We start from the raw sequence: 14,712 nt of genomic DNA, 5'->3' as shown, positions 1-14,712 counted from the left end.
ACACGTTTGGTCTGATTGTGTATGTGTTAATGTGATTATTATGTTTTTGTACATTCCCTACTTTCCCTTGTCAATCCTACTCCCCTCTCCTGCCCCTCATTACGGTTATCCAGTATACAAATGCCTGTCCCGACTGTATATCCCTGACCCTCCTTCCCCACCAGGGTCTCAGAGGCCTGTGTGAGCTTGACCTTGTAGGCACCCAGACCACGGTGGGGGTGGTTGGTTCGTGCCACTCCTGCGCCTGTACACGGGAGCTGTGACAGTACACATCAGTTTGTGGTGCATCATTCGATATTATGTACCACACATGGTACACATCCTGTTGTGACATTGTTTTACTGTGCTACCTCGGTTGTTCCATCATTGTGCTAGTACTTGGGCTTTGTGACGTACTGCTACTTCAAGTCATCTACTGGAGGCTCTTCTGGTTTGTTTTGCTGCCTGCAGGCTTTTTGCTTGGCTTCTGTGTTGACCTGCTTTGAGTTCTCTTTGATTTGGTGTTTTTGCAAGTCAAGGTGGCCTCTGAGGGTTCTGGACACTTTTTACACCCAAGGTGGAAGATGGAGACAAAGGGGAAGGGTGATCCTGTGGCCAGGTGAACTTCAAGGATGAAGGCTAAATACCCCATGCGCAGTTGTTCAGTGGGTCATGGTGATATGTGAGGGAGGGGGGTATTTTGTTGTTCCTTGCCCCACAGTGTGATGGGCACCCTGACATTGTAATTGTGGTATCCTATGTACATGATGTATTCTGCTGATCAATGGCTGTTCATGTGTTGTGTTTACCTTTCAGGTGTGAGGGTATAGTTGTGGTTTGACATACTGGGGTATACACATGGGCAATGTTCACATGTGATGAGGACACTGATGGTCACTTGATTGCACATGCATGTATTGAGTGCATGTCCCTACTGACACACACACTCGCACTATGATCCACAACATGTACAACCATCCTTCCATGTCCACATGTGCACACAGTTAGCCTTCTGGGGACCACTGTGTCCCTGCAGCCCATGATCTAGGACCATTTGTGGATCCTATAAATGCGTGATTTGTTTTTTTATTTAGTTTGTCATTTTCATGTGATGTTCAGGGTGTGCATCACACAACATGACTGGTCACTATGCTGTTTGCTGAGCAGTGTGTTGCAGGAGATGGACACAGCACACGTATTATGCAGTGTTTATTTTGCCGTGCACAATGTGCATGTGAACAGGCATTCATTGTTATGTTCAAGCTACAACTGTTGTTATGCATTTGGGTATGACTTGCTTTGTGTGTGAGGTTGTTGGTCAGTCATTTCATCTGATTCCATGTTAGGCATCATTGTCTGATGCCACTTTGCATTTTTCACATGTCAATGTGTACATTATTGTTATTGTGTTGGTGTTTTGCTATTGCTTGCCATGTCATGTTGTGGTTTTGGTGACTTTGTGTGACATACCAGTGATTGCCATGGCCTGTTTTGCAGGTCTGTCTGATACACACCTTGCATGTGTACCTTTTGGTCACAAAGGATTGGTTAGGTTTCAGTAGCTAGGAATGCGCACAATGTGGCACTTCCATGGCAACATTCTCAGGGTTGTAAGCTTGTGACAGTTGACTGTCTCTTTGTCATCATCGATTGTCACCTGGTATGTGCCAGGCTTGTGTGCACTCCGCAGGGGTGGGAGTTTAGGTGAAAAATCTGGCCACAAGCTGGGTCCGGGCTGCCTCGCCACTTGCCCTACCCCTCCCATGGGCAGCGCCTGGGCCTGTGGTTGGGAATGTGGGGGCACCACCATGTCCACCGGTACGCACTGCCATGTTGCAACATTGTGCAGGACACATGCTGCCATAATGATCCTGCACACTACTGGGGGTGCACAGAGTAGCTGGCCTCCAGAGCGGTCAAGGGAGCGGAAGCGTGACTTGAGCACTCCGAATGTGCGCTCCACTATGGCCCTGGTTGCAATATGGGCAGCGTTGTATCTTACCTGGGGTGGTGTGGTGGTGTTCCGGATTGGCGTCATCATGTGGTTGCTCAGAGGGTAGGCACTGTCCCCTAGAGAGGTGATAATGGTTGTGATTATTGGGGTTTGTGTATTTGTCTGTGTGTGACATGCATGCATGTGCACGGTCATTTGTACTCACCTAGGAGCCATGTGTCGCCATACTGCCCAGCTTCCAGGGCCCGGCTCAGGGCGGACATTCTGTATATGAAACTGTCATGGGTGGAGCCAGGGTAGTTTGCATAGACAGAGGTGTTGATTCCCTTGGCATCGCATACCACCTGCACATTGATGGAATGCCAGTGATTGCGGTTTCGGTAGATGTGCTCAGTGGCCCTAGATGGACGTAGGGCCACATGGGTGCAATCTATGGCACTGAGCACTTTGGGGAAGTGGGCCACCCTGTAAAAGTCCTGGACGACGCCCTGCCTTTCTGCGGGTGTTCTGGGCATGTATATGTGCCTGTGGACAAAGGGGCGCGAAGTTATGATTGCCAACACCTGGTGTAGGCAGCGTGACTGCGTGGCCTGTGATACCCCCCCACCCCCATTATGGCAGTAGTCTGCTGAAATGACCCAGTGGCCAAAAAATGCAGGACATTGATCACCTTCTCCAAGGGGCTCAATGCTTGGGAGCAGAGGGTGGGGGATGTAAGGTCATCTTCCCACTCCCTGACGAGGTCTAGGATGATACGAGGTGGAAACCTATACCTGCCGTAGACCTGGTCATCAGGCATCCCAAAAAGGCTTGTCCGGGGCAAAAAAATGCAGGCCCTGGCTGTTCTCCTCCTCCTGCGGTGTCCCACGATCAGAGCTGCGACAAATGGGGCATTCATCATAGCGGTATGTATGTGTTTGTTGTTTGTGCGTGCTTTTATACTGTGCACGGGGACGCTTACACCTGCCTTCCTGTGGCAGACGTGTTGACGCCCGTGCGTGTCTTTTAGTGTGCGCTTGTTTCCCGTATTCAAATCCATGAATACGAGTTGTTCGCGTGCGTGTGGGCATTCCGTGTATTTCCCTGCAGTACTTCCCCAGTTACGCCTTCTTTTTCACATGTTGTTCCCCATTCCGTGCATTACGCCCCGTGTCCTGCCCCCTCTTTGGTATGTGCGCGGACGTTGTGTGCTTTCCCTGTGCTCGTCGCGCACGGCGTTCGGGATGTTGCATTGACATGTGCGCCCGTGTGCGTCACGCACGGGTTTGGCGCACATCCCGAGAAAAACACGCGCAGGGACTTCCATGAATCGCACGCGTGCGCGTGCGCTTCCTTTTTCATGTTTGCCCCTGCTTGCGCCACTTTTTTCGGCGCACATTTGTTCCATGAATCGGCCCCCCAGTGTCACAGGGTGCAGCGCAAATTAAATAGGCATAATAATGGCGGAGTATTTGGCGAGTGTTTGGCAGCAAAGGAGAAGGAGAAGCTCTGCTAGAGTCTGTTCTTTGTTTCTACATTTTGGAGCCCTTAAAAACCACCCACAGACGCGGAGCGTAGCGGAGTGTTTGCCGAGTGTTTGGCAGCAAAGGAGAAGCTCTGCTAGAGTCTGTTCTTTGTTTCTACATTTTGGAGCCCTTAAAAACCACCCACAGACGCGGAGCGTAGCGGAGTGTTTGCTGAGTGTTTGGCAGCAAAGGAGAAGGAGAAGCTCTGCTAGAGTCTGTTCTTTGTTTCTACATTTTGGAGCCCTTAAAAACCACCCACAGACGCGGAGCGTAGCGGAGTGTTTGCCGAGTGTTCGCCGATGTGCGAGCAAATGGACCTTGAGACATCAGGAGACATGCACTCAAGAACATGGAGTAAGGTACTGGATGAAAATCAGTCTAATAATACACCTTTAACCCACTCTTTTGCTCCATCTAACTTAAAGACCGGCATAAAAGGCTTTGGGAAACATTGCAAAAAATTGACATCAAACCTAAGCCTCAATAGAGTCCACAATTTAACCACAAATGAAAGCATCTCCCCAGCCCCCCCAATCCGACCAAACAACTGCTCCTCACCTTCTCCGGATGCCTGTGCGGCTCCTGGAGGGTCATCGGCATGCTGCGTTGCGGCGTGCGGCTGCCGCCGCGGCTCCAGCACCCTTTGTGGCGGGGTGCTCGCCGGGGCTTCGGTCGATGTGCGGGGCGGCCAATGGGAGTGGCGGACTGAGGAGTTCGTGGTCGGGGCGCGGGAGTGCCGCCTGCGGGGCCCGACCCGGAGGCGAGCGCCAACATGGGCGCGGTGCGCTTGGCTCCCCGCAGGGGAGAGGAGGTGTGCTGCGATATGCCCTCCGAGCCCCCGTGCCCCGCAGTGGTGTTGCAACTAGCGGTGGCGAGTGCTGTCATGGGCGCAGCCTGTCTGGCTCCCTGCAAGGAGGGGGAGATAGGCTGCAGCCCGAGCAATGAGCCCCCGTGCCCCGCAGCGGTGTCGCATACAGCGAACACGGATGGCCTGGGAGAGGCGGCCGCTGGATTCCGTGGCTGCGAGGAGACGCGCGGCTTGATGCCGAGCGGGGGCGAAGTTGCTCGGAAGCCTGAGCTGGCCTCGTGCATCGCGGACGTAGAGAGAGAAATTAACTCTCTCACGTCCGGAGAAGAAGAAAGCCTAAATGAAAGGCTTCTGCTCACAGAAAAGTACGGGCAACCTGGACCAGCTAAGACAAATTACTCAACCTCACAAATGTCCCCAGACTCATTATTTAATACCTCAAACGAAAACAAAGTGCCAACACTTTCATATGGAAATATATATCCCAAAGTTGTAAAAAAAAGCATTAGCATAAAAAAGTCGGTCACTAATGCAGAAGGCGATCAAGATAAAAGATCTGAAGCTCATGGCATACAAATCCTAAAGAAGCAGACAAAAAAAAGGTGCTACTCTACATCAGAAATCGGCACTCTCAGATGGCACTTTAATGGAAAAATCGCGCCTTTAGAAAAAAGCAAAGTTGCAAATTGTGATAAAATCATAACTTCCAGTGCAAGAACTGTGCACAAAGAGAGCAACACATCCCTCATAGAAAATGTGATCACTGAAATTACAGATGATGACCTACTAAACAACATAGTAGAGATCACAGATACACAGATGACAAATCCAATCATAGAAATGTTAAATGATACGGAAAACCAGGAGAAATTTACTGCAAACCAAAGTACAGAGAATGAGGCAAATGATTCCTGGACACCAAAGCGCCCTCGAATCTATTCACCAGAAAAAATCTCTCTGCCTAACACATCGGAGGCCCTTACATACACTGTTAACAAAACAGCACCGATTAGTGACATTGCCACTAAAACAATGCTCGAACCAGAAAACCAAAGACAAAGGCCCTCCAGAGAGAGAGAATCAAACAAAAATTGTGACCTGGAAATAAAAACATTACAAGATAAAATTAAAAACTTCCTACCACATACAAAAAAAGGTCCAACTGAAACTATGACATCAGAGGACACCTCTTCATCCTCTTTAGAGTCTAGTCCAAATGAAAGCAACAGGAAGAAAAGAACAAATATACAAAGACGTACAAACAGTACTACACATGGATCTGCAAATGAAGTGAGGTGGCTAAAAGAGACACAAGAAGCAATTATAGCATCTGTATCAATAACATTGGCCCCTTTCTTAAAACTCTACGAAGCTCTAAATGAAAACCAACGAGACCAATCAACAATGATTGCTCTAATGAATAGCAAAATGATTTACGTGGAATCAGTCATGGAGCAAATAAAAGAAAGGCGAAGCCGAGAGAAAGAAATGGACGGAGTGGTCCTAAAAACCTTGATTGATTTACTAAAAGAAGCTAAAACTGACAAACATCATTTCCTAGAAGGAATTCGAGAAATTGTTACAACTCTATCCTCTAAACCAAAAAACATTGAATCAAGATCGAGCCCCACGCGGACTCATATACGTGAGGAACAGAGAGAGGCCCAAAGTACTCTTCACATGACGGGTCTTGAATTAATACACCCAGGAGCCTCAGCCATTGTGCCCCCAAATATAAGAACAACCCTTATTCCAATACAAACGGAAAATGAAATTAGTCAAAATCACACACCTGAGACTGCTGAAAAATCGATTGAAAATGAGGAGAAAGCAAAAACAAGTGCCTTCCCAATTTTTGACTCAAATGCAAACAAAAAGTGGGAAGCAGTAAACACAAATAACACACAAAAGAATAACCAAAAAAGTTTAAGTAAAACAAAAAACGTGACCAGTAAAGAAAAGAAGAAGCAATGTGGATCAAGGAGCTTTTTACGAAATGTAAAAGACACAGAAGAAAAAGAGCCACCCAGTATTGCCTCATGTAGTAAACTTATAGAGCCACCTACCCAGCCAATCCCTGAAAAGGCCAGAACAGCTTCTGTGTCATCAGAAGAAGATAGCTCACAAGACGAAAGCATACAAGAACTTTTAGACTGCTCGATATATGATGATGAAAATGTTCAAACAGATCAAATACAGGAACGAATGATCATGGACTTCAATGCAAATGAAGCTAAAGAAGTATGCATTGATTCCAAGACTCTCGACGAAGATTTTCTAACATTAAGCGAGAAACTAAAAAAATGCACAGCTAAATACCCAGAATCAAAAGAACTGAAGGGCTATTGCCCTAAAAAAACAAACGCAACTCACCTTCCCGAAAAATAACTACCAAAATGATACAAGAAGGGATCCTTGGTCTCAAAATGGAAAACAAGGACACTTTAAGAACACCGGCGCGAAGCCCAAATGGAATAAGCAAAAACCAAAACCACCGAAAAATACGAGGTAACAATAGAAAAATCAGGTAAAAATGCGGATGGACTGACATTAAATCAATCAGCAATTATGAGACTTCTCCAATACATCCCTCAATTAAAAAAAATAAAATCGGAAGAACTATTGTCAGTAAGCTTCCCGGATGAAGCGGGTGTTGATTTGGTGGAAATCGTGACGAACTCAGCGATACTTGCCTCTATTATGTTAGAGGCCTACGAGAATTTCAGAGCTTTAGGATTCACGATCTCTGAACTAGCGGATACCCAAACTACATACGAAGAGCCTAGAACGAGTGAAAAAAAAAAGAATCTTGTACACTTTGAGAGAACATTCTCTGGAGATGAAAGCCCATATCTCATTAACTCGAGAATTGAAACTAGAAAGACAAATCAAGGAGAGAATTATCAACATGATCATAGCAACATGAGTGAAAATAAAAACAAATTAGGATTAACCATAGATTCACCATACAGCCCAGAGATGGAAAACGGAAATAAAGAACAAATACAAACGCGAGAAAAAGAGCATCTAAATAAAATAAAAATAACAATAAGAAGAAATGGAAATACAAGTGATCTAATAAATATGCAACAAATGACAAAGGAAGAACCGAAATATTGGAATTGGTTAGCAGGCTCTCTCGCTACCAGACCAAAACTGTAGCCACTCAAACAAACTCACACCAACAGATGGAAAATAGGAAGCTGGAACACCAGAGGCTTCCGACATCTTTTCAATGATTTCAATCCTCTTCTGAACGAGCTAGATATTGTATGCATACAGGAATCCTGGCTAAAAACAGCCCCTTTCAAAGAAGGATATACTGTGTTATGCAACCCTGCTAAAGGAAGCTTGATTGGAAGACCATCTGCAGGTCTCCTAACCCTAATTAAAAATGGATCAGGAATACAGGTGATTGAATCAAAAAACGTCAATTTGTACACTCAAGCAATAATCATACAATTTCAGCTAGATACCCTAAAAACCAATCAAAAAATGTTAATATTAAATGTCTATTGGAACCCTACAAAAAATGAAGACGAACACTTCATAGACCAAGTAATGGAATGCGTAGATGAAAAAACAGAAGCACATAAAGATCTATATATTATCATCTGTGGCGACCTGAATGCGAACTGCTTCGAAGAAAATAAAGCTACTCAAACAGCCACATACAAAAACGACTACAAACGTAAACGTGGCAAAACATGGAATGAAGAAATGGAAACAAGAAGACTACACAGACTCAACGGTAATACGAAGGGTGACATCCCACCTGCAAAGACTTGGTCAAATGGTAATGTGAGTAACATACTTGACTACATGTTTGTGTGCGAACGATTACTAGCAAAGGCACAAACCTTTAGGATATCACCTTCGAACCATAGCGACCACGACCCGATCTTTGCTGAATTCTTACACCCGAAGATTCGAACAAATCAAATATGGGACACAAAAATAGAGTTAGAACATGGCCTAAATCGCCTAAGGCTGAAAAAAAGAGACTTCGATGTTGTACTAAAGAGCCTAGAAAAGTGGCAATCTAAAGAACAATTGTCCGTAGAATATGAGACATCACTACAGATCTTCAAACAAAGTCATGGAAAAAACATAAAACCAAGAATTAGAAAGTTACATGTATATGATCCAGAAGTAATGTTACAAAAGAAACTCCTGAGAAAAGATATATGTGCTTTAAAAAATGAAAAGAACAAAAACCTGAAAGAACTTATTCAAAGAAGGAAACAAAAATACAAAAACTGGCAAAAAGCCCACAAATCACAACTACTTCAACAAGATGCTGAAGCCATGCAGAGAGCAATATCAAACACAAATAGCAGATCCTTATGGGACCTGCTAAATGAGAAACAATCAATGGCAGCTCTTATGAATCCAATACCAGAAAATGTTTGGGCAGATCATTTCACAAAATTATTCAACGAGACAAATATCACAGAGAAGAACAACACCAAAGAAGAACTACCATGTCCATGGGAAATTAAATTCAATAAGGAAGAGATAAAGTCCTTAATCGTGAGAGCAAGCTCGTCAAGAGCCCCAGGTCCAGACGGCTTGTCAAACGCAGTGTTAAAAGAAGATCCAGAAAAATGGGCAATTTTCTGCGAAAGACTCTTTAAGAGAATTGTGAAGCAATGACAAATATCAAGATCTTGGAAGCTGGCTATCATTGTCCCTATTTTCAAAAAAGGCAATAGAATGGACCCTAAAAATTACCGTCCAATCGCCTTGCTAAATTGTGTCGGGAAAATCTTCGCCACGATTTTGCTAAAACAATTAAAGACCTGGATAAAGGCCTCGAACACCTACGATAAAAGACAATCAGGCTTTGTCGAAAATGTGGGGTGCAAGTTAAATCATCTGATCCTAGGCCTGATGAAAAGAAGAGCCTACACAAATAAACAAAAACTGTATATAGCCAGCATAGATCTTCGACAAGCTTTCGACAGTGTGAACAGAAGTCGACTCTGGGAAAAATTGGCCTCTAAAGGGTGCCCCCCCGATCTTTTGAAAGCAATAAAAGAACTGTACGCTGAAACTTCAATAAGAATTAAACTAGACCAAGGCGGAAATTTATCTGAGAACATAAAAACAGCAAAAGGTCTTAAACAAGGATGACCGTTAGCAGCCACCTTATTCTGCTTTTATATTGAAGATATGCAACAATGTTTTGAAAATATCAGGTCTTTTCCACCGAGATTAAACTGCAAACCAGTTAATCACCTGCTATATGCAGACGACCTGATAATCTTAGACCATACACAAATTGGTCTACAACGCGCATTAAATCAGGTTGAAAAATACATAGAAAACAACGATCTAGAAATAAATGCAGATAAAACTGAGATATTAATAATCAGTGACAAAAGATGGAAAAAGACCAAAAATGAAGAATGGAAAGTGAACGAAACGTGGATAAAACCTTGCGATGAAATTAGATACTTGGGGCTACAAATAAGCGGAATCAAGAATGAAGAACCTTGGAAAAAGATGCTAAAGACAAAAACTAAACAGCTAACAGCCCAAGCAACCATCATCAATAAAAGATACGGAAAATTTTCTCTATGCCCTGTGATTACATTCTATAAGCTAAAAGTAATTCCCACACTAATATATGGAGCAGAAACTGGCACAAATATCCCAGAGAAATTTTGGTCAACTTTAGAAGGTCTCTTTTGGAAAACCGTCCTTTCGATACCAAAAGCGATTCCAATCTCGGTAATCCGCCATGAATTAGGCCTAACATCAATATATATACACATACGCTACAACCAATTGATGCTGTACAGAAAAACAATGACCAACCTGACACCCCCCCAATTCGAAATATTGGGTAAATCCTATAATCATGAGGAAAAAGTAATAGAAGATTGGAAAAATGGAAATAAACAAACCCTGATAGACTTTGGCATCAAAATCGAAACACTAACAGAGAAACCAATAGCTGTAAAAAGAGCGCTGTGGGCAGAGGATTGGTCGAACACTGAAATGAAACGAGCTTTGGCGAAAACACACACACTTCTGAAATCCAACTGTGGTGTGATGTCCATCATACCAGACTACCTGAAAAAATTTCCAAGTTCAAAACAAAGAGATCTGTTATTACGATTCAGACTGAACATCCTACGAAACAAGACGACAAAAGCAAGATATACGAAAGAGAAAATATGCACAAAATGCAGACTGTGTAAAAGAAGCGAAGAATCTCTAATTCATCTAGTGCTATTCTGCCCGGAATTAGGAGACTTGCGAAATCTTTATCTAGCAAGTAATATCTCTGTCCTATGCGATCTAGATGCGGAGAAATGGTGGAGCCTAATGTATACTTGTCAATCCCCAAAAATAAACTTCGCAACAGTCAAATTCTTAGAAAACACCCTAAAAAGACTTGATCACATTGATGAGGAAAATACATCATAAACAATGAACTGGAATGAATGAAAGGTTGTGTCGAGCCAATGTTAGATATTTACCCGTTATTTAAAACTATTGTTCTAACAATTTTACCTTATTCAACATTGTTGGCAATAGAAATTTATTTTAAGTACTCCACCCGATTATGTAGGGAGGTTTTAAATTAATTCAACTTTTTTGATTTTTAGTTATCCTTGAGTTAATTTGTAGCGAATATTCTGTCACCTTTTACTATTACTTATTCTGTGAATCGTTTCTTCGTTGAGCTCAATGTGATTGTATTATGACAGATCTCTTCATGAAACGCAATGTTTTACTGATGTGAAAGGTTTGAAATAAACCAAATACACTTAAATAAAAAAAAAATATAAAATAATAATGGACAATGAATTGGTTCTGCAGAAAGGTTTCCAAGATTGGTATGGTGAACACATGCCGAGTCCAGCGATTAACAGAACAAAACGAAGATCCAAAATGCAAATACCTAAGGAAACCATACCAAGTTTTTAGATGTGGCTCCTGGCCCAGTGCTCTCATGGACACTTAAACCCAAAGTCAACTATCTCATCTTTCTGTAATGTTATCCATACAATTATTGACTTTTTCATATCAAATCGTTTATTTGGTCCTCGGATTATATCCCATATCTTTGCTGTATTTAAATCTGTACATATTTGAAATGAATGTTGCGTCTTTAAACACAAATGTAGGGTCATTAAATGTAAACAATGGATTATGTTGCTGCTTGACAAATGTGTCCGCCCATTTCTGTCCAATAATAAAATAAAAATTCTACCATTTTGGAACCCCGATCAGTACAAAATTACCGAAGCCAATTTGTCATTTTAATAGGTTTTATGTTCTTCCAAATAAAATGAATCATAGCACTGAAGAGAAAGGTTATATTGATATCCAGGTAACATGGCGTGCAAGAGAGCAAAAAGGTTAGCCAACAAAAAAAACAAAGTAGGGGGAGTTTATTATGCACAGCCATTTGCCCTCGAGAAAAATGTGAACCAAAGATACGGCCGCTACGTTGATTTATTGAAGAGGAGACACATGCTGTCAAAAAATTGGCGGCTCAAGGCAAATATGTTGCTGCTAAAAAAATGTTGAATGTTATGCACTAGAGTTGTATTTCATCCATTAAGCACATGTGATGCATGCTAAATTGTTGACAAATAGAGAATAAACGGAGGAACAGGTGTTACAACAGCAATCATATTTTGATAACACAGGTATACTTTCCATCTTTCCAACAAATGTAAACTTTTTTATGAAACACAGTGAAGAGCATCAAGCAAATGACTTTGAATCATTACGTTGACAGGCGCAATACAGGGGTGACACACTTCTTCATACTTTGCATCTTGTCCTGTTTTAACAGACTAATGACAATAGCTGGAAGGGAATGGAAACAGGGCGCAATTTGTATTAAACAATCTGGTAGACCCACATTGAAGACGAAAGAGACATTGGGGCCTTTCAAAGATGTGATCACTGATACCGGATGGATAGAGCCCTGGCATGCTATCCATCCTAGTGAAAGGCATGTGTCAGCGCACCATGGTTACTTGGTACCCTCTAAACGATTGTCCACCTCTTCAAATGGGTATCCAAACGATGAAGTACTTGAGAATAAAGCTCAACAGAGGCCTTCATATACAGGATAAAGTACCCCCAAATGTACAGAAGAATACTTCATGTTACGGAGGAGTTAGGTGATCAAATAGGCCAAAGACTGCATTCCTTTATGATGTCACAGAACTCTGAAGTGTTTTGAAATATCCTTTTTACGTACAGTAGGGGAAATCCGATTCTTTATAATGGACATACACTATTTATTTATGTATTTTTACATTTGTATAGTGCACAAAACCGAAAGGCATCAAGGCGCTGGTTGCATGGGTTGGGAGTTGGGTGGTCGAGGGGAGGGGGAGAGTGAATAGAAGAGGGACTATGGTCTTTACAAAGAATTACAGGAATAGATTGCAGGTCTGCAGGATTTACTGGTGTAGAACATTGTCAATTGAATAGTCTGGTTTTTAGTGGTTATTATCATCTTCTTTAGTCCCTAGCTTAATGTTTTGTGATAGATCTTAAAGTTGCTGATACATGCAATCATTCTAAAATGTGTCTATATAAAAAATACAGCTTTTCATGTGTTGCATAAAACTGGTTTAAGCAGTTATAAAATGCATTTAAAAACCTTTTTGTTTGTAAAGTGTCACAGAAAGCGGATTTATCAGAAGGGAGTTTGTAAATACTTCCCAACTGAAGGATATTAACTGATTATGGAGCAGTAGTGATGCCATGTTCTTATTACAGGTCAAGTCAGTAGTGATATCAAAAGTAGACTGTAATAAGAACATGATTGAAAGGCTTTTACACTGGTATTGCAGGCTGCCATGTATGATCAAGAGAACATTGACTCAAATATGGCTTAAATGACTTACTCCAAAAATTCTTATTAGACAGAGCATCACCAACAATGATTGAAGAAACATCCTTAGGTGTTTGGGATGTTAACTCTGTCGTTAGAGTAAGCAACATTTCAAGAATTAGTCAAATGGATCTAAATAAATGTATCAAGAAACCTCAAATGAACATGTGATGCTCCAAAATATATTTCAGACATGTGTGTCGACGGAATAGGGCTGAGGGATATAAAATATGTCATTTGTGGTGAAATAGTCCACCAAGGGACAGTCCAACAAGTATAAGATCAAAAGACGATTATGTATCTTGCCCCCAGCTTCCAAATCTATCACCTATTTCGCCATCCCAAGAAAATTAAAATAAAATTTGGTGTGAGGTAAAACTGGTTAGGTAAAAACATCCAGCAGTTTGGTGGGTTGCGAAATATTCCAACAGAGCTCCTGCTATTACATAATGAACCATCTTCAAAGAAAGCACTGGTGAATTTAGAGCCGTGCGTTCACATGGTGGGACAGATGTGTGGAAATGATAAAACAAAAAGTGACAGCATAATGTTATAATTAAGGCTTCCAGTTTTCCGTTTTTACAGATTTTTAAACATAAATACAGATGGAAATCAATCTGCTTTCCGTCTGTTTATTCATAAAAATGGAGAAAAAAAACGGAAAACTGGGCTTTCTGTCTGGTTCTCCATGATGTCACTCATATATCGCAGACCAATCACATTGCAGAATGGCAGCATGTAGAGTGTAAAAGTTGTACAACAATAGCATTCACGTTTTTCAAATTGCAGACAGCATCTATATTAATGCAGCAGCAGTCACAGGTGCAACCGTTTGTTGTTATGGAAAACATCGAGCTGGTATTTCTTTCCTATATGGCTTCATTTGTGCTTTAATAGATGCATTTGTTATTATAATGCATGCAGAAAATACTGGTTGCAAATGATCTTTTTATATGACAAAAGATAAATACAAAAAAAGGACAAAAATTCAATATGGATAAATACAGACGGAAATGGCTGAAAAATAAATTCCACAAAACTGGAATCCTTAGATATAATGTATGGTGTTTTGTATAGCACTGCATACCGAAAATTCCAGTTTCTGAGAGCTTGGCAACAGGTGTTTCTAATTGCCATCATTATTGTAGCCCATTAGGACAAATATTGTGCATAATGAAAATGGAAAGACATACGCATTTTCAGAAAATGTGCTCAAGGACAATTAGATAACATTGGTCAAAAGCGCACAGGCAGATAAGCAACTGGAAGCAGGACAGAACCGACTGGATAAAGTAGCAGCTGGGCCATTGCCCAGCCAAAGAGCGTGCTGGTTTCCCAATGTTCAAAGAGCTATAGCAGTGAAGGACAATACAAGGAACAGTGAAAGGACCTGAGCCACATTACATGCAGTAGAGCACAATGGACCTACATGATATGAAGTCAAACCTTGGGAAAATGTGTCGAATATAAACGCGTACCCAGCTGGCATTAGCCTCATTAATATTGCACAAGGGAGGACTAAAAGGGAGCAAAGGCTGCTGTGAGTCTGCCCGAGCACAATAGAACACTATATGGACCACTATTTCAATTG

Source organism: Ambystoma mexicanum, chromosome 10 (genome assembly GCF_040938575.1).
Source record: "Ambystoma mexicanum isolate Mex_15411 chromosome 10, UKY_AmexF1_1, whole genome shotgun sequence".
NCBI lineage: Eukaryota > Metazoa > Chordata > Amphibia > Caudata > Ambystomatidae > Ambystoma > Ambystoma mexicanum.
Note: the sequence above shows the minus strand (reverse complement) of the source record.